A 22475-nucleotide genomic window follows, 5' to 3' on the forward strand; every position below is an offset into this window, starting at 1 on the left:
TGTCAGATGTTCTAGACAGGTTTCTGTTCCTCAATGTTATTCCTATCAGGAATAACATCGAAGAACAGAAACCTGTCTAGAACATCTGACAGGAATAACATCGAAGAACAGAGACCTGTCTAGAACACCTGTCAGTTGTTCTAGACAGGTTTCTGTTCTTCGATGTTATCCCTGTCAGGTGTTTATAGACAGGTTTCTGTTCTTCAATGTTATTTCTGTCAGGTGTTAAAGACAGGTTTCTACTGTAAGTTTTACTTCACTATTCAACTAATCTATCATCTATCTAAAATCATGTGTTGCTCCCTAAGATAAATTCTGGAGTTTTACCCAATAATATGTAGGCAGGGGCGTATAGGGTGCAGAGACACTCCTGCTTGTGCCTGCCCACAACCCCCCTCCCCCGCCTCATGCTCGTGCAATTTAAAGAAGAAAGCGGAGGGGAGGAGGATTTGAACACTATAGAGGAAACCCACAGAATGAGTAAAGTGTTTGTGATGTTCCCTTCCGTGTGTTGAAATGATCAAGTACAATATTTAAGTCAAACCTGAAAATGGGGGAAAAGATCGCTGCTAGAGCTTTCAGATTCTTCATCACTATATTGTTCTTGAATAAAATAAGATTGTGCTAATTAAACTATGGGATTGCATTAACTAAACTGTAGTCAATGTGGTTAAACGTATATCTTATATTGCCAAGTAACATGGTCATTCTAAAACTACATGTCATTTGTCTTTATTTTGTTTTTTTTAATTATCTCAAGCAAATTGTAATTTATTATTGTGACAAAGTAACCCAGACCAGCAAAATGAGTAAAGTGTTTCCTCTAACATTTTAAATTGGTGAATGAACTGATAAATATATAGTGAATAAAGTACCCCCACTTGTAAAATATAAGGATATTATAAGTTACCGAGGAGTTTCATGACCATATAAAAACACGAGGCCGAAGGCCGAGTGTTTTTATACAGGTCATGGAACTCCGAGGTAACTTCTAATATCCTCATATTTTACAACTGGGGGTACTTTATTTATTATAATACAGAAGTTTCAGTGAGTCATGTGACTGAAATGACATCAGAACTCACCGTTTATAACTGATGACATCAGAACTCACCGTTTATAAGGATATAATTTACAGGATATTCATGGCTTTTGTGTATTATAATGATTTATTCAAACCTCGACTGAAGGAAGAACCGCGCTGCTGCCGCTACAATACCTTTCCTCACATTCTTCCTGGAAACTAAATTCCACGATGATGGTGTTATCATAAAACAATTTGTAATTCATCTTTAGTTATTTAACTTTTTTATTCAGTAGCTCAAACGGCTCCAATTTATTAATGAACAAATAAAATTTGCATTAAAAAAAACCTTGGCAAGTCAAAGGGGCTGAGTTTCTAGAAACGTCAATGGAAATTATCTCAAGCAAGTTAATGTTTTTTTTTCTCACAGTTTATTGAAAATGTGAGTGTTTCAAAAAGAAACAACATGATTCTTATTTGTGTGCAGGTTTTTCTTATGAAAAAACATGACCTTGGCTGTTCTGTTTGAGTTTTTTCACAAATAAGCAATAGGGGAAAAAATAAAAGTGTTGTAGCGTTTTTTGTGCGATCACGTTTTTTTTATTTTTTATCTCCAATTCAGAAAGTAAACTGTCCTCTGAGTGGCTGATATAAATGAAAAAAACGATACTGCAGGTGTTCACAGTTCACATTCAAGTCTGGTGAGTTTATTCAAATAATAATTCAAATGGTAATACACAGGCCTCTTAAAGTTATTATCCTTTCTTATATAGTGCCAAACTATATAAGAAAGGATAATAACTTTAAGAGGCCTGTGTATTACCATTTGAATTATTATTTGAATAAACTCACCAGACTTGAATGTGAACTTATGTATTAAAAATGAAATCTCTTAAAAACAAGAAAAAATGTGAAGGTGGTGAAATCACATTCTACTTGCTATTTTCAATAAATCTAGCAACTTTAAAAAAAACTTTTAAAAAAAACCATTGGAATATTGCTAGGTCAACTCCCATTGACTTCTATATGAACATATCAGCGTTTAGGTGCAAAATTCTTACATTCGAGTTTTTTGTGCTTAATAAACCTTAGACATTTGAGTTTTAGAAACAATTCAAATCTGTGTGTAGTTTGGATCTAAATTTATATAAAATTATACTGAAATGTCTCCATTAATCAGTATACTGCTGGAAAGTAGAGTAGTAAAGTTATGCAATAAAAAGTAATAAGTATAAATCTATACATGTATTAATAAGAGTTAGATTGGAATCCCTGGCATTTTTCAAGCAATTTTAGTTTTGTCACATTTAGGAACACTTCTCTATTCACTGGTTCATTTATTTTGAAATATACCCCTTGTCCCAATGTTCCTTTTTAGTCAGAAAGTATTCATGAAGTCAATTTAATTTGTTTACTATGAGAATACATTTTGCATGGTGGCACTGTAGTCTAAATTAAGTCACCAAGATATAAAGGGTGTTGTGTTAATTCAGTAAAGCTTTATCTTGCATCATTTCTTTCATTTCTTCTTAGCTCTGTAGTCAACCTGCTCTGACTACGTTCGTATTATATATATATATATATATATATATATATATATATATATATATATATATATATATATATATATATATATATATAAAAACCTCCACTAAACCTTTTATATGTGTATTCTGTGCTCTTCTGAGCAATGCTATACAGTATTACAGTTTGTTTTTCAGCATTTTTTAAGCAGATCTTTGCTTTGCTTTCCTTAAAGCTCCCCATAGACGCAAAGATTTTTCTTGCCGAATGACCTATTTTAGCGACCAAGTCCAACAAATCCTTCGAAATTATCGTGCGGTTAGTGGGATTCGAACGATCGAACATCTTACGATTTTTCGTCCGACATCTGTCAGAAAATTTATCTGCCAGGTTAAAAAATCTTTATCGTTCCAAGTGCAATCTATCTATGTCTGCAGGGCCAAGCAGGCAGCTAACCTTCAGTTTTGCTGGCAATATCGCCTGAAATGGTCTTTTTAGTTGATGGACACATTGTACATTTAAACAATTGTTTCGAAATATTCGTGGTCTCACGATAATGATTGGATTGGATTAAAAATCTTTACATCTATGGCCATCTTTAGTGGGTCAAGCTCTCCTGTGCCAATCACCCCAGATTAATTACCAGGGCCGGATTTACATAGCGGCCATGGGCCCAATGCCATTAGTCACTCCTGTCCCCTCCCTTTTATTCATGCAAATTTTCATCATCGGGACCGGAGCAATGTGGATTGTCACAGCTGTTTGGAATACTGAGGTTGGTGCCTTACAATACCCAGTGGCAGTTTTTTAGCGTGAGCTGTTCATACTGGGCCCCTGACATGGACTTAGCTGCTTTTAACTCAATGTTTCTCTAGCTTCATAAACATAAATGACAAAAATTATAAATCTTCAACTCATTGCTATGATATATTTTAGGAATATCTCCTCCCTTTTTTTAAGACACAAACTCTGCAGTTGCCAACAGGTCCGGGGTTCCTCAGCAGTTGCACCATTCACCAGAAGAGGCAAGGTGGATGCATTGGAACCATGTGGAAGTTCAGGAGCACAACTGGATGCAAGTAGCTGAATGTATTGTCTATGTTCAGTCTCCATTGCATTCATTTTAGAGCACCCGCACTTATCAGCACTTTGTAAATGAGTCCTAACGTCCTTTGCTTATTTTTTCTTCCCTAATAGCACCACCCTAGTACGGGTTGGCCTGAAACCCACAGAAGGAGGTGGGTCTGACAAGCCACCAGCCTACCCCCGGCAACCTTCCTTCCCTACCCATGTCTGTGATGGGTGAAACATCATAGTGCTTGTTATTGACTCCATTACTTCATGTCAGTATTGTAACAAACTACAGAGATTGCAACTAATTTTTATAAAAAAAAGTAGTAGTTCGTTTTCTCTTATTCCGTTTTAGCATAAAGGTGAACTAAAGCCAAAATAGCATTATGTCTATTAGATTATATAGAATAGAGTTGCTGTGCTACTACCCACAGCCATTACCCATATGCCAAATAAAACAAATTCAGCTGGGATTTCCGGGCGACGGGCCCAAAAGATGGCCTCATTTTAGAATTGCTCTGCTTCAAACCCACTGCAAAACAACTTATTAAAACATAAAACACTGCTAGTCAGACATCCACACAAGCGGTAACAGAAATGCTGCAGTCACAGGAGGGCGGTTTATACACAATAATTCCAACTTTAACTACATAGCTGGAGGCCTTTACTACAGTGGTGCACTCACTAACAAAAATTTAAACAAAACCAACAGCTAACTTGGCATATAACTAAGAAATATAACAATAAACCCTATGTTCTGAACTCAAATGTACTTAAAGGGATTCATTCATGATTTTTATGATGTTATTTTTATTTCTAAATTACACTGTTTACACTGCAAATACTTCACTCTACCATATAAAATTTAATTCCTGAACCAGCAAGCGTATTATTTTTTTTTTAGTTGTAATATTGGTGTGTAGGCAGCCATCTCAGGTCATTTTGACTGGTCATGTGCTTTCAGAAAGAGCAAGCACTTGGATGGAACTGCTTTCTGGCAGGCTGTTGTTTCTCCTACTCAATGTAACTGAATGTGTTGCAGTGGAACCTGGATTTTACTATTGAGTGCTGTTCTTAGATCTACTAGGCAGCTGTTAACTTGTGTTAGGGAGTTGCTCTCTGGTTAGCTTCCTATTGTTCTGTTGTTAGGCTCCCGGGTGGGAAAGGGAGAGGGTGATATCACTCCAACTTGCAGTACAGCAGTAAAGAGTGACTGAAGTTTTTCAAAACAAAAGTCACATGACTCGGGGCAGCTGGGAAACTAGCAATGTATCTAGCCCTATGTCAGATTTCAAAATTAAATATAAAAAAATCTGTTTGCTCTTTTGAGAAATGGATTTCAATGCAGAATTCTGCTAAAGCAGCAATGGCGCATTTTGAAAAAAGCATTTTTTCCCATGACAGTATCCCTTTAAATATTGAATTTAAACTAATCTGTAAAGCACTGCTTAGGCCACAAGAGGGCAGCACTTGCTCAAAAACAAACAATTAAACATCCACTAACAAATAACAGGGCATACCCACTTCAATAGCACTAACCATCTGGCATAGAAAATAAAGATTTTTTTCAAGGACTTTCTGTAATAATATTACCTGTGCAACAGGGACGCCCGCTGCGTGGTTCCTTGGCGCCGGATCCAGCGCCATCTTGATTTCTAGGGCGCGCGCGGCGTGCCTGTGCACCTCTTAAAGGTACAGGCGCACGTTTTGGCATGAAAATTTAGTGTATTTAAGGCCCATTCTGACCCCCAGCCAGTGCCCGTGATAGAACTTGTTTCTAGTGGTTCCTGAGCCTTGTGCATCCGATCTGTTCCGTATCTTGTCTGTTTGATTACCCGTGTTTGACCCAGCCTGTTCTTGACTATTCTGCATTCTGTATCCTGACCCTTGCCTGCCTACGACAACTCTTCCTGCTTAACCCCTTGATTGACAACCCTGTTTGACCCTTGCCTGCCTGACGATTCTTGATATCTGCCTGCCTCGACCCAGCCTGTCTGACAATTCTCTTGCCTGCTCCATTTGTACAGTGACCTTCGGCCCAAAAGACTTTGCTAACAGCCGTGCCCCTTTGCCAGCCAGAACATCTCACTCGCTTTGCAACTCTCGTTAAGTCCAGGTGGCACCCAAGTAAGTTGAGGGCTCCTCCCGAAGCCCAACGGTGGTCACACTACTGGTGAACCCGAGCCGAGACCAGGGTGCTTGGCACTTGTTCTGGTATTGGGTACCGGTCGTGACACTTTCTATTTCTGGTGAACAATCTGAAAACAACAGGACGGAAAAAAGTGTTGGAAGGTGAGCAACCCCTTAAACACTATGTACATGTTTGATTAAATTAAAGAATGTTTTTGATCAAAATGCTGCTTCGAGATTGGGTTGCTTATTTGAAACATGAAATGTTGTCTAGCTGGGAGAGATTTGCTCCATGTTGTATTACATTTATTTTTATTCAAAGTTGGTTGTCATGAAATATCTGATCTAAACCAGTTACTAGAAAGTCAATTTAGCAGCAAACTCTAAACCCTCCTCCCTACACCAAGCTCTTAGCCATGCATTTATCTTTCAAATTTTTTACAGCCTTCCCAATGTAGCATGTTGCAAGGAGTGTACCAAGCTTGCAGGGCTTTCCCAGATCCTCACAATAATCTCAAGGTAGCAAAGCTTAAAGAACAACCGTAAGGCCTGACAACGAGGTAGAAATATTTGATTGACTGAAAATATTGTAATATACATGCTCAAGTCTGATGAACTATTTTCTGTTATTAAACGTTACCAATTGTTTTCAGCACATATTTTTATGATAATATTAAATATATCTTTACATTACAGTTGATGGAAGATAAATTGCTGCTAATATGAGTGGAATTGGATGATGCCAAATGATATTCCAGAATGGAAGAAGTTTGCTTTTTGGTGGCAACAAAGCATCCTATGGGAAAAAGATACAGAGGTTAATCGTGGAACAAAGGGAAAGTCTCCCCATTTACAAGCTGAAGGAGCAACTTGTGCAGGTAAAAGTCACAGAAAAACATAGCTGGGTCTTTTGAATGAATGGTAGGAGAAAAATTTGTGTCATAAAGATGACCGGGCCAACTAAAAAGCAACAAACAAATGTTTCCTGCTCAGGTTTACTTAAAGCATTTTAACTGCCATAGCAGGCCATCTGCTGATCTGAGAAACAGAAGAAAAGCAAAGTAGTCTGCTCAAAGTGGCTTTCATGTTGCCCTGTTCAAGTTTAAGGGTTTTTAGAAAGTGTGAACATTAGTAGCCGTTAATGACTATTTGCAGATTTGAGTAGCTTCCCAGAAGAAACTCTGCAGCAACAAAGTGCAATTCTGTTACCTAATGTGAAAGTGTTGCTTGGTGACTTGGATTCAGGAAAGCTATGCCCCTTTATTTTTTTATGCCTTTTAAAATACCTTTTTATTATATTTGGTGTCAACTGAGCTTTAATGTTGTCCCAAATTGGCCTGAAAAGAACAAGACTAGTCAGACAGCAGAAAATGAATATAGGACTAGCACAGTGATTGATAGTCAATGCCTAATGAGAAAATATGATAAGACAGATGGTCAGCTACCTCTCTGTTATCTCATAACCATAGTCTGTCCTGATTCTTATCCTCTAGTCTAGGCTGTGCATGAAAACCAGATTCTCATTGTTTTTGGGGAAACTGGCTCATGAAAAACAACTTACATCATTCAGTATTTGGCAGAAGCCGGTTACACTACCAGAGGGAAAATAGGCTGGACCCAACACAGAAGAGTCACTGCCATGTCTGTTGCTAAGAGAGTGTCTGAAGAATATGGCTGTTGTTTGGGACAAGAGTTAAACGTATGCAAACTCATAGTTTTTCCTTCTTTCCATATTGTTAATAGAGGCAAGCTTCTGACTTACACACTCACATTATAATTGCACTGTGGAGGCAACCTACACAACAAAAAGGGAACAGTATTGATAAATAGTGAATGATGTACCCCCTATTTTAAATATAAGGATATTATAAGTCAAAGAGGAGTCCCGTGACCATATAAATGTATGAGGCCAAAGGCTGAGTGCTTTTATACAGGTCCTGGATCTCCAAGCTGACTTTTAAAATCCTCATTTAACAACAGAGGGTGCGTTATTTATTATAATAGACATGTTTCAGTGAATCATGTGACCGAAATTACATCACTAAGAACAGATTGTAACTGATGACATCACTGAGCTCTATTTTTAGGGATATTCATGGCTATATATATATATATATATATATATATATATATATATATATATATATATATATATATATATATATATATATATATCCATGGTTGAAATATGTCCCATAGCCATTATACTGTAACTGTAAGAGCTATTACTAACTCCATGGGGTCAGAACTCCATGCCAGCATAGGCATTTCCCTATACTGAGCACAAATCTGGGGATTTACTGTGCCCTTAAGCCTGTTCTCTGATCATCAGTAGGGATTTCTATAAATTCTCACCCATCGAATATTCTGTTCTGCCTTGTGCCAGACCTTATTAACAGTTATGTAATAAATTGTCCATGGCAATGTAATGCACAATAATGTTCAATCATTTGTTTTGGTCCCAGTCTTTGAAGCTCAAAGCCTAATTTAGCATTGATATCATTTTAAAGGAGAAGGAAAGCTACTAAAGCAGTTTATTGCCAATAGATTAGCCACAATAGTGCAAGCTAGAAGACTATATTTATTTTGCAGAATGCTTTACCATACTTGATCAAATAGCTCTTGAAGTGTTCTCTGTTTGTTTATGATAGCATATGATGCTATATTGGCTTGGTGTGACATCACTTCCTGCCGAGTTTCTTCCCGCGCGCTCATAGCTCTGGACTCAAATTACAGCAGGGAGGGGAGGAGGGAAGGGGAGAGGAGCAAACTGAGCATGCTCAAGGCCGTGCCCTGGATGTTTAAGCTGAAAACAGGAAGTCTGATACAGAAGCCCATGTGTACAAAATAGAAGGAAAGAAATGTGGTGTTTCTTTTGACAGAGGACTCAGAGCAACATTACTTTGAGGATTTACTGGTGTATTTATATAGACCTTTCTGATAAAGCTTACTTAATTTTAGCCTTTGCTTCTCCTTTATGCTAATTAAAGGGCCTGCTTTTTGGCTTGTGGGAGTATACTGGTGAACCCATAAATGGATTAACCAAATAATCTCCTCTATTGGTTCCTCCAATTACGACAAGGATGTTATTTAAAAAACTTTAAAAAAACCTTATTGAATTAAAATTTTAGGACACCCGCAACTGTCTTACCAATGCTAAATATTGCTTTTCAGAAACTGATGTATTAATGTTGAAGCACACCAGAGAAAGAAAGGAAAGTGTTCATACAGAAGCAGACTAGTTTTGAGCATGCTTGATTAAAAGACACAATACTTTGTTTACAAAGCAATATCATGCTTGCAGCACTGTGATAAACTTATTTTCTGGTTCTGCTCTAGGTTCGATACACTATTCAATTTAAGGATTATACAAGCCCAGAAACATAAAGTACATGACTGATGGTATGCTACTGAGAGAATGTCTTATAGACCCTGACCGGACACAGAATGCCATAATCATGTTGGATGAGGCTCATGAGCGAACCATTCATATCCATGTGGTTTTTGGTCTCCATAAGAAGGTTTGTTAATATATTCAATGGAAGGCAGCCTCTGTAGACATTTTTCCTCATCCCATCCCAGCATGTCACTATATTTAAATAGATCAAGGAGAACAAGGCAGTGCTCCTAACGTGAAACAACACAAAATGTTGCAAAGAAAGATAATCGTCAAATACCTGATCTTGTTTCACTTTGTTCCAGACTGTAAAGAAGCAGCAAGATATGAAACTCATAGTAATCCTCCGCAACACTGGATGCTGGCAAATTCTCCCAGTATTTTTATGAGGTTCCAATTTTCACCATTCCTGGTCGGACATACCCTGTTGAGATTATTTATACAAAGGAGCCAGAGATAGTCTACTTGGATGCCAGTCTAATTACAGTCATGCAGATACATTTGACAGAACCACCAGGTAGGTTGCCGGTAAAAACAGTGTAGATTTAAGACCCAGGTTGTCTTCTAGTGGGTTCTTCAGGGCTGAAACCACCCTTGTCTTCTCCCATAATATGGATGGATAATCTTGGGTTTCTTTGCTCCTTACAGGGTATATTTAAGTATTCCTTACAGGACAGGATGAAATTGATACTGTTTTTGAAATTCTCTATGAAAGAATGAATTCTCTTTCACCTGTTGTGCCAAGGTTGTTTATCCTACTTGTTTATATGTTGGTGCTCTAAAAATACATGTTAATAATAATAATAATAATAAAAATAATAATAATTGTCCAGTGAAATGCAGACAAGGGTATTTGACCCAGCACCTTCTGGGAGCAGAAAGGTAGTTGGATGTTATATTGTGTGGCAATGAAGTTTGTATATTTTTGCCTGCTCATGGCTTATTTGTCCAAATATTGTCCTAATATTGCAATATATTTAAGCTAGCTGAGACATAGGATAATGTTTCTTTTCTACCATATACTGATCCCCATATTGGGTAAATTGCATTGGTCACTGTCTCAGAGCTTGATTGAAAATTAAAAGGCCAATTGTCAAGGTCACATAACCTCTAAAGGCGAAAGTTGGAAGGAACAGGCCAAAGTTCAAACTTATTTCACTTTTTGGATATCTTAATTTTGGAATCAGATTAAAGCACAGGTCAGAGCAGGCAATAATAAGGGTAGTTAGAAACAAAGCCAAGAGTCAGAAACCAGATAATTAGAAATAATAGTAAATATAGTGCACCCAGGAAACAAGATGAGTTCAGTCAGTGCGGGCGCTCAGCCGGAGAAAATAGGGAATTTATAATCTTCATCAAATATGGCTTTATTCCAGCAAACAATGTGACACACAGTGGCAATCAAAGGTGCAGTTAAGCCTACGCGTTTCCTGCCCAGAACAAACGGCACTTCATCATAGTGCACCCAGGAACTTACTTGTTTGTGGCAAATTGTGAAATTCAACTGAACGGGTGGGGGACATCTATACAGCATACACTGTATGATAGTTATGCCATTGGTGAAACGGCTGCAAAAAGTTCTAGGCTTTAATTCACTGTCTTTTTTTTATATCAAAAAGTCAGGCAAGATATCGAGCTTAAATAAGAATATTTTTAGTCATGCAGAGAGATTTAAAAGTAAAAATCTTCCAGGTTGTGATTGTTACCAACATTGCAGAAACCTCCCTTACTATCGATGGAATATATTTTGTGGTGGATCCAGGATTTGTGAAGCAGAAAGTTTACAACTCCAAGACAGGAATTCATCAACTCATAGTAACTCCGATTTCACAGATATGGAGTTGTTATTTTATTTATATAATGTTTTTTTCTTTTTGAATAGTTAAAGATAAAGATATGTTGGTTCTAGTACTTCATTGTTAATGTCTTGTATTCTCTCATATATGGGGGAAACCATTCATTGGTGGGTACTGTATATATTTCATCACTGGTTTGTTAGATACCATGTGGAACTGTGAAAATACAGTACTTTGCTCATATTTTTGCCTCTGGATTTGTTATCTGTGGGCACAAGCTAAGCTTTAGAATTTTCAAATGTGGGTGTAACGATCTAGTTATCAGAACCTAGCATGATGATGAGTACACTCGGTTGCACAGGAAAACCCTGCGGTCTTCGGTGTTGAGGACACCCTTTTGGGGCCTCAGGCTTTCTGCTGCAGAAAACCAACAAAGAAGTGCAGATCTATAGCAAATAGTCCGAAAACGAGGTACTGGCAAGGATCTAGAATAGACTTAGTCAAACAGGCGGAAGAATCAGAGGCAGGTGGCAGGAATCGTAAGTCGGGCAGAAGTAAAAAAACTGGATAATCAGATAGAAGAATACACTTGAGCAGGAACAGTAAACTAAAGCTTAGCTTGGGCACTTACAAGATGGAGGACTGGAGTTTTAAAGGCGTTTTGGCACCAAATTCATATGCGGTGCCGAATCCACCGCACCACGACGTGTGCGTCATGACTCGGCGTCAAACTATGCGGAAGTTCGCGCCTGCGCACAGGAACCCAGGACGAGACGCGTCGGGAGGTAAGAGAGCGTTGAACTCTCCCGACGCGTCTTACAGTGGGTCCCTGAAACCTATTTAACAAACGCTCTGTAAGGCTACAAATGTATTGTTGTTGCTACTTTATTACTCACCTTTCTATTCAGTCCTCATCTATTCATATTCAAGTCTCTTAATCCAATCAATGCATAGTTGCTAGGTTCATTTTGAACCTAGCAACCAAATTGCTGATTTTGCAAACTAAAGAGCTGCTGAATAAACGGCTAAATAAATCAAAAACCACAAATAATAAAAAATGAAAACCAATTACATATTGTCTCAGAATATCTTTCTCTACATCATACAAAAACTCTCCCCTGCTGTTTGTGTACTTGTACTAGATTATGGGGCATATATACTGGAGCAAGGTCTATTTTCACCCTTTGATAAATACAGTATGTTCACCAAAAATTACATACAAGTGAATTGAGAACTTGGGAATGTAAATGGTGGTTGAACTGTCTTTACCTGTACATACAGTAAATATGACTAGAAACTTGTTCCCGGTTAGTGATGGGCGAATTTTTGCCGTTTCGGCAAAAAATTTACGAAACGGCGCCGGCATCTCGTGTTTGACGCCGGCGCCCATTTTTGACGCCGGCGTCCGTTTTTTTGAATTTTTTCAGCGAATTTTCGCGGGCGTTTTGCAAATTTATTTGTGGGCGTTTTGCAAATTTATTCGCTGGCAGCGAATCGCGCAAATTCGCCGCGAATTTGCACCTGGCGAATAAATTTGCCCATCACTATTTCTGGTGCCGCGCAGTAGCCCAGTACTTTGTTGGTGCTAGATGTCCATCTTAGAGTCCAACCCAGTGAATGTAAAATTCTTTATCAAATGGGCCATACACAAAAAGTGACTTCTCAAAAAATGCATTAAACCCCACCATGTAAAACTTGGTGGTTTGGTCCCAAACTGGCCAGATGACGACATAAGCTTAACTCCGCAGAACTGTATTTCTGTATATTGTACATATGTTGTAAACTTTATTTTCAATTGCACCACTGCCAATGTAGTTTCTCTCCTGGAATCCATACTTTCACCCCCTAGTAGTATCGGGGGTTAAGATACATAAACCAGGGGTGGCCCATCTGAAGCCTCCAGTTGATTAAACTTTCATTATGGGATGCTGGGATTGCATTTTAACATGAGCTAATGGGCCACAAAATGTCTTGGGGTCAATTTGATGAATTGTGCAAGGTTTGCATCTAGTAGCCTAGTAACCAATGAATAGGTAGCATGTACGGGACACTTTTTTAAAAGCAAACATCCAATTGGTTGCTTTGGGCTACTGGATGTGGTGCAGACTTTGCAACTTTTAATAAATTACCTCTAAGTATTCTGTATTTTAAAATAGTTTTGCATCATTCTGCTTACTCTTATTTTTTTTTTTTATTCAGGCTATGGGAATCAATGATTTGCTCTCATTTGATTTTATGGATGTGCCCCCAATGGAGAAACTGATCGCTACAATGGAGCAGCTGTAGACTCTTGGTGCACTGGATGATGAAGGACTTCTACCGGCCCAAGGTAAGGAGTTAGGTCCTCCTGTGAGTAGCTGTAGTGATAACGTGACTGGGGGTCTTTTCTGTTAGTGGAGAACTACTGGTGGCTTGTATCTCTGGTGGTACATGAGATTTTAATATTTGTATTTCCACCACCAAAAGATTCTTACTATCCCATGATTTGATTTGCTTCCTGCTGTACCATTGTCATTACAGGTGGAAACGCTTTAAACCCATATGTATTCACAAGGACTTTGGTTTGGGGGTTCTGGCCTTCTTAAACTTTTCACTTCATAACAGACAGGTATAATTTAAGCGACCCATTAGCTCATGTTTTCATAAGGATTTTGGTTTGGTTTTGCAAGCTTTCGGGGTCACCTGGACTCAGACATCACCAGGACCATAGTCTTTTAGTGCTTAATCCACCTGAACTGCTGTAATAGGTATATTTTAGCCCTCCCCTTTAGATATTTGAACTGCTTTACCCAGAATTACATCGGTCAACAGATGACCTGCATTTCTCTGTGTGCTCTGACCCAGAAGTCTGCTTCTGTCAGGAGCTACCTGGGATCGAACTCTGAACTTTACACTTACAAGCTCCTGCATTATTTCATTGAGCCACTGGAGACCTTTGGATTCTGATTCTACTGGTATGATTAAAGACTTTCTACCTTTTATGTTTGCTCACCTCCTCCTCCTCCTTCTTGCTCTACCAGGTGTTGGTAATTTGATAATTAAGGGCCTTTATAAGCCTGTTACTAATGATACCCCGGTGCTTGATCATTGAAGCTCCCAAGCTAGATCCTGCATACTCCTTGTTCCTGCGACTCTTTGTTCCTGAGATTCCTGCTTTGTTCCTGAGATTGCTGCTTTGTTCCTGAGATTCCTGCTTTGTTCCTGAGATTCCTGCTTTGTTCCTGAGATTCCTGCCTTGTTCCCTGTGCCTTTGTTCTCTACTACAGTTCCCCTTACCTGCTGTCTGTTGGATCTCCTGGTAATTGACCTTGGCTTGTTTACTGGACTACCCTCTGCCATCAGCCTGCCTCCGACCTCGGCCTGCCATACGGACTTGTTATTGCCATCAGCCTGCCCCCGACCTCAGCCTGTTTCTCGGACTTGCTTTATTGTTGCCTGCCCTCGACCACCAACCTGGTGTAAGAACTTATATTATTTATCTTTTGTTCATCAGTTATATTGCCATACTTTTCATTATTAAAATACTCTTCTGCATAACATGTTTCCGGCCGTGTTATACAGCACCAAGGCTCCTAACTACCAGCCAGTCACCTGTGGCCAAGCCTGACAGCTTCCTAGTAGAGTAGCTGCACCAGTCAGTCTCTTTAGCAGCAGCATCTGCAGCTTAAATCTATGTTTCTGTTTCTCCGGATGGCTTTTGGTTTTGTGAAGATAAATTTGTGCAGATACTGAGCCCGACTGCTGAATCTTCTCCATTACAAATCTGACTCTGGAAATCTAGAACAGAAGTCCTTCTATTCCCAATTGGCTTAATTGCAATGCACTTTCCAGCTTCTTATCTGCCACGTCATTAGGTACCAATGAAAAAACTTGCTTGTATTTGTTCCATAAATAACTTGGAGTGGAATGGTGCAGAAGTACTGTATGTGTAACAATGGACATGATTGATTGGTTTTTCTCTTTTTAGGACAAACAGGCTCATATAAACCAGAAAAAAAAGAAAAGTTCTATCAGACGGAGGGTGATAATCTGATATTACTCGCAGTTTATAATTCCTGGAAAAACAAACTGAAAACTTGAGTCAGGCTTGTTCCCTAGACCGCGCTCAAGATATCCTGGAAACAGATGTTGGGCATTATGGGCAGGTAGATATTATAAATCTGCTGTTTTGGGTCTTTGTGCTGTAAATTCACAAATGATAAAAGTAACTTCAGAGACTGTAGACAGGTGAATGTAAGGACTGACCCTGGGACTAGTCTGGTTGCCTTATAGGAGGCAGGAAGGCTGACTTTAAAGCAAATTGTAGAGGCTTCTCTTTGCCTTGCTCTCAATTACCTCCATGTCCTCATGCCCTAAATTACTTTCTATGATAAAGAGTATCAGAAAACATCTCCCAATAATCCCAAGTGTGGAAGCAGCCACATACAATGAGACAGGGCATTACATCCAATCAAACTGGACATTTATCTGTCCTTACAAAGTGGAGGATTGCAGGTTAATTAAAATATATTGATTGAGTTCATTACAGACAGTGCTAACACAAATGTTATAAAAAGCTCTGGTAAATCTTTAGATCTCCTTATTTAGTTGGTGCATAAATGTAGAAAGTGTGTGATATGTATATCACATGCAGAATGAGGAGCAATAACAAAAAATGTTGACCAACCACAGAGAAGGAACCTTTTAGAGCCTTTTCTTTCGCACAACACAGCTAACCCCCAACAGGAAAAAATAAAGGAAAGGAGCAAGAAGGCAATAAATGCAGGTCTAGCTGCAAATGTTGTGTGTTTTATAGACTTCTCACTACTTTTATGTATTTTTCCTCTTTCAGAGTAAGGCGGTATCACCTTCAAGGGTTATTTGTTTAGTAAACATTATGCCATCTTTACAGGCATAAACTGGATGTAGTATCTTGTGGAAAAGCCACTGTGTGGGTACAGAAGGCAATATGCAGTTGGATTTTCCAAAATGCAGCAAAAAAAGACCACCAGGAGGGATATTGGACTCTCATACACCAACAGGTTGTCTACATTCACCCATCCAGTGCTCTTTTCAACAGGCAGCCAGAATGGTAGGAATGTGCTCTAGTACAGGTATCTGTACTAGGGACCTGGGGTTTTCCGGACAAATCTTTCTGTAAATTGGATCTTCATACCTTAAGTCTACTAGAAAACATTAAATAAACCCAATAGGATGGTTCTGCTTCCAATAAGGATTAATTATATCTTAGTTTGGATCAAGTACAAGGTATGGTTTTATTATTACACAGAAAAAGGAAATAATTTTAGATTTTGGATTATTTGATTATAATAGAGTCTATGGGAGACAGCCTTTCCGTAATTTGGAACTTTCTTGATGACAGGTTTCCGGATAACGGATCCAATACCTGTATGTATTTTTTATTCTTCAACTATTTCTACACCGATCACCATAGTAGACAGGCATTTCTGTTTTTTTTGTAGCCTAATGAGGAAGCAGTGTGGTGATAAAAATGCCCTTTCCTTCTGCCATTGACTTGATGTTCCGTGGAACTGAAAAGGGCTGCTTTATGGCACATTGCATCTGCAAGCATGCAAACACAGTTTATATTACCTAAACAAGAGTTTAGCATACAATCACAAACAAGCATAGCATTTTTGCAGATGTGATCTAAAGACCCGAGAGGACATTTACAAATCCTCCAGACACAAGACCACCAAATTGAACTCTGCTGCATCATTGTAAATTAAAGACATTAATCCAAAATAGTGGATTTGCCCGAACCCCCAAATCCTTCGCGAAAGATTCGGACGAATCCAGAACAGAATCCGAACCCGAATTTGCATATGCAAATTAGGGGTGGGAAGGGAAAACATTTTTTACTTCCTTATTTTGTTACTAAAAGTCACACGCTTTTCCTCCCGTCTCTAATTTGCACATGCAAATTAGGATTCGGATTTGGTTCGGTCTGACAGAATCCGAATCCTGCTGAAAAAGGCTAAATCCTGCCCGAATCCCGAATCGAATCCTGGTTTTGGTGCATCCCTAGTTGACAGTTCATTCAAGCTATACAAAGGTTACACGATCACTAAGGTGCAAACTATATGGTCCGAGAATATTTGGCCAGCCCCTCCCCATTGCCAGAATATCATCTGCCGCACCAACATCCCTATCACCCATTCACTTGCAGTGGACTGGTAGGGACAGCAAGGTTGAACTATACAGCACACCCAGCAGAATGTTTTTTTTCTGGGGTAAACTTACTGATAGGGGAATTGTATTTCATCCTTTTCACAGTTTATGGAAAATTATCCTTATGTGGTTAGGGCACCACTTTGGCGGGGATCTAGTGTCATTATACTGTCATCTAGTGTTCATTAGTGGTGGTGATATCCATTTTATAATCTTATTTATGAGTGGGTGCAGGAATTCCTTGGCCCATTGTAGAAACAATTGCATTTTTGTAAGAATTTTAGTAGAAACTTATCAAAGCTGTGAGTTTTCCTTGCATGATCACATTAATACAGGTATGGGACCTGTTATTCAGAATGCACAGGACCTGGGGTTTTCCGGATAATGGATCTTTCTGTAATTTAGATCTTCATACCTTAAGCCTACTAGAAAATCATCTAAACATTAAATAAACCCATTAAACTGGTTTTGCTTTCAATAATGAATAATTAATTATATCTTAGATTGGCTCAGTTACAAGGTACTGTTTTATTAAAACAGAGAAATAGGAAATCATTTTAAAAAATTTGGATTATTTGATTATAATTTAGTCTATGGGAGATGGTCTTTCCATAATTCGGAGCTTTCTTGATAATGGGTTTCCAGATAACGGATACCATAACCTTACAAATGATTTAATTCATATGTCCCTTGATTTTTGTAATTTGCTTTTCTCTTTAAAGGGTTGTATATCATGAACTTGTCCTGACCACCAAGGAATATATATCAGAGGTCACCACCATAGATCCCAGATGTCTTCAAGAATGTGTTGCTACTTTCTGTAAAGTTTCAGGTACAACCAAGCTTAGTAAGCAGAAGAAACAACAGCTGGAGTCTCACTACAACAAATATGAAGAACCCAACGCTTGGGGAATTTCCAAATAATGGACGACATATTTTGTCATAATGCAGACAACAGGGAATTATGTTGAACTCATGTGCATGACGGTTGTGAACTGCTTAAAAGAGGCTATAGATATTTGCCAATGTAGTCCTATTTTCTGTAACAAGATCGTTTTATCGGTATAAACAGACTTCATCAATGTAAAGTCCGTTTGAACCCTGAGGAAGTTGATTTATACAGAAAAAAGATCTTTTTTATTGGGGTCGCTCCTAAAGAAAACGTGACTACTCACTCCTGTGTATAGGCCACTATAAAATAAACTGCGGCTGGGTGATTTCTATATCCCAAGATTTACCAGAGGTCCGAAAAGTTCTTTAATATCAACTTAATGCTCTGTGTGCAATTCATGCTAAATACAATAAAATCCCCAAATATTATTGATATGAGTGTGTGAGTTTAATTATAGAACAAGTTTGAGACTATAAACACAAAATAAATTGACTGCTGATGATATTTAGCTCTCAAAAAGAGTTCATTTTGAGGGAAAATACTATAAATACCCAAATTTCCTTTTAAACACATTTCCCTAATTTTTATCATTTATTTATATAGCGCTGACAAGTTACACAGTGCTTTGCCTTATATACTTTTAATGCAGCTTTTTGGTAGACAGATTCACGTATCAGTAAGCCAACACATTTAATGCAAAAAGACTGACCATAATTGAATCAGTGAACAGCTCAGCCCTATCCTATAATCTCTGAACTTGGCTCCACGCATTCAGAAATCCTCTCATTATTCTCTCTAAATGATTTACTCCTTAGCATCATGCCTCATTCATTGCCTTTATTTGCAAGAATTTAGAATTAGAGCTGGACCCCTTCTGAAATCCCGTTGTCCATCAAACAAGTCTCACAGTCTTCACCCTCCTCAAGCTTAGTATTTTTCCATGATACACCATAACCAGTATATGTAATACAAGGTACTAAGTTTGCCCTGGTGCAGTAAATCATATCAACCGTAAGACTTTTGCTTTTATACAGTTGTCCATCAAATTCTTTATGCTGATTGGTTGCTATTTATTAGTGCACATTACATTTTCCTATTTGTGATTGTTCCCCTTTAACTTGCTATGTAAATGTAGAACATTCCTACCATATTACATTGACTGAATTCATAGTTCTTACGTCAGAATGAAACTCAGGACCCCAGTGTTGCAAGGTAACAGTGCTGACTACTAGTCACAGAGCTTGCCTCTTCAGACAGGAATGTAATGTCTTTTATATCTAATTAGATTATTTTCTGTTCTCAGCTTCTATATGTCTGCTTCGAATAGAATTTCCCAAAAAGGCATTCAGTTGTATGCAAACAGCAGTGTATTAACCTGACAAATATTCATTTGCCTTGAAAATGACCTTGAATGAGAATGGGTTTATTCTCCAAGCCTTCAATGTTATCATAACCTCCATGTACCTGCTGTAAATGAGCGTTATTATATATTACCCATGCGTTTCCATGCAAGTTCAAGTAGTATGCATTATTTTGTCATGCATTGTGTGTTTTCTGTTCTACAGTGTATGTGGGTGTGGCTTTCTCTACAAAGGACTCTTCAGACAAATAGGGGAATGTTTTTGTCTGACAGAACTGAGTACAAACAGATCAGATTTGTGGGCAGGTCCCAAAAGCCCAGGCCTAGGGCAGGAAAAATCTTGGGGCTGCATCTCCAGTGGGGAGCAGGAGATTTTGAAAACCAATTGCATCTCCCTCCTGCCCAGTTCACAGTGAAAGGGATTGCTAAAAAGGAGAAAAAGTAGCAGTGGCGACAGGGGGAAGCAGTGAGAAGCGGATGGGTTGAGGGGATGAGCAGGCCCTGTGGTCTAGGGGTGCAAAATATTTAAATCTGGGCTTAAACAAGAATCAAAACCTGTTGAGCGACACCCCTGGCACACTACAGAACAGAAAGCACACTGTGCATAGTTATCAGATACGTGGTGTATTTATAAACATTATATAAAAATGACCAGATAGGTATGGGACCTGTTATCCAGATTTTTCCAGATAATGGGTCTTTCTGTAATTTGGATCTCCATACCTTAGCTCTGTTAAATTAAAAATAATCTAAATATTAAATAAACCCATTAAAATAGTTTTGCCTCCAATAAGGATTAATTATATCTTGGTTTGGAGTACAAGGTACTTTATTATTACAGTGAAAAAGGAAAACATTTTTAGAAATTTTTAGTTATTTTATCATAATGAGTCTATGGGAGACTGCCTTCCCGTAATTCTGAGTTTTCTGGAGAACAGATCCCATACATTCACTGCAAACCTTGGGTATTTGAATGTCAGAAATCTAATGCTGACGTTATTTTGCCCATATCCGTATCACTTTCATATTTGTCTGGTTTTAGAACATGCCAGCCATGCACACCTTTTTCAACCAGTATGAAGATTCAATAAAGGCAGGTACGGGATCCGTTATGCAGAAACCAGTTATCCAGAATGCTCCGAATTACACAATGGTCATCTCCCATAGACTTTTTTTAAAGCAAATGAAATCTTTTTTTCTGAGGAAGGAGAAAGAACGAAATGGTCCGTCTTGCAGACCCTGGTCTTTCGGACTAGGAACTCCTGTTGCACAGTGAAAGAGGGATCGGTAAACTCTAATCAACATGTAAATATGGGAAAAAACACTGGCACACAAGGATACTACTGACAGGGCAAAGCCCTTGCTGTTTATTGCGCGATGCAACATTTCGGTTAGGACCCCTTTGTCAAGCATGACAAAGAGGTCCTCTCTGAAACGTTGCATCACGCAATAAATAACAAGGGCTTTGCCCTGCCAGAAGGAGAAAAAAACTATTCCTTCCTGACTCAATATCTGGCAGCCATACAAGAGCCTGGATGATATGTGCTAAAATGTTATACTGTGCTTTGCTTATCTTTAACAGCTGTCTTTTATTCCTATTTATTCCATCCCCATTGTGGTCTGTTCAATACCCTCACCTTATTAAGGAATTCAAACATTTACTGATTATATCTAATATTGCATTGTATAATATAAAGTTATCTTATTCTACAACATATTTATCAAACTCTCTTGGAGTTCTTGGCACTACAGCTTCAAAATGATGTTGCTTGAAGTAACATTGGTGGAAGCAACACAGGTGAAGACGATGGTAGGGCTGAAGATGGAGGTAGTGATCATACTGGAGATGGAGGCAGTGGCTGAGCTGCTGATGGTAGGGCTTATTATAGATTTGGTGGAAGGGCTGGAAACTTAGCTGAAGAAGGGTCATGGTTTAAAGCAAAAGGTGGTATAGCTTGACTTTGAATGTTACAGTGGTGATGGATAGTTATGTCAGCTGTCACTTACACCAAATCAACAACAAATCAATGTTTGAGATTCAGTTCCTCTAAGAATGACTCCTTGGTGGGTTTCAGCAAAGATGACTGAAAAAGAACAGCATCACGTTTGTTGGATTGCAACATTTCATTATTAGCATTAAAATGTGGGTAATCATTGTTGGACTGGGTGTCTGGGGACCCCTGGAATAGAGAAGAAATTACCCTCGCACACCCTGGCCTTCCCCATCTGCACGAGTCCCAGGTGCTCAATGAAGGAGGCGTTGGCAAACTCAAATTCAACGTGAAGAGGAGAAAATTCACTGGCACAGCATGGGTTATTTCTAGCAGGGAAAACCCTTGCTCATTTATTGCGGATGCAACGTTTCGGGGCGTAACCCCTTTGTCAGGCTGCACCTCAGGGCCCCTCAGGAGCAAACGCTTTACTTCACCCCTCGAAAACATTGACAACCTCCAAGCTGGAACACCCAAAGAGCACGGAGCGGGCCTTGGTCAGTGGGAACCACAAGGGGGGCGATAAAAACTTTGAATGTAGACTGGCTCTATATTACTCATTAGCTAATGTTATTGGTTGTAGAAAAATGTGTGCAGTGTATTGGATAGTGGATTGGTACCTGCTTATTAGATTTAAAAGCAATATGAACCAAATAATTGTTTTGTATAATGAAATAATATGTAAGATAAGTAAGTAAATTTCTCATATACATTGATATAGATATTGAGATGCCCCCTTTAAAGGGGACCTGTCACCCAAAACAATTATTCAAAATCCTATTTTATCACATTAGTCAAACAAAATGAACTTTAATTACAGTATGTAAATTATTTGAATCTTATTACCTTCAGTCTGGGAATTCATAATTATAGCAAGCAGGCAGGAGCCATTTTTGTGGACAGTGTTATTAAGGAAAGCCTTGCATCATCTCAGAATCTTATTTGTGCACCAGAATATGGGACCTGGCGTCCATCCCAATGCCCAGGCTTCACAATTAAATGATGAAGACAACGGAGGAATGTGTGAAGAGCAGTGACATCTAGTAAGTGTTGCCATAGGCATAGAGGAGGGGCAGACAATATTTATATAAAAAACCTGCTCTGCACTGACATACTGCC

At 38.6% G+C, this 22475-nt stretch overlaps 1 pseudogene; it reads left to right on the forward strand.

The window, feature by feature from the left end:
- The first annotated feature begins 407 nt into the window (after positions 1-407).
- LOC108701791 lies at positions 408-18492 on the forward strand (annotated as a pseudogene).
- Positions 18493-22475: the final 3983 nt, after the last annotated feature.

Source organism: Xenopus laevis, chromosome 9_10L, assembly GCF_017654675.1.
Source record: "Xenopus laevis strain J_2021 chromosome 9_10L, Xenopus_laevis_v10.1, whole genome shotgun sequence".
NCBI classification, from domain to species: domain Eukaryota; kingdom Metazoa; phylum Chordata; class Amphibia; order Anura; family Pipidae; genus Xenopus; species Xenopus laevis.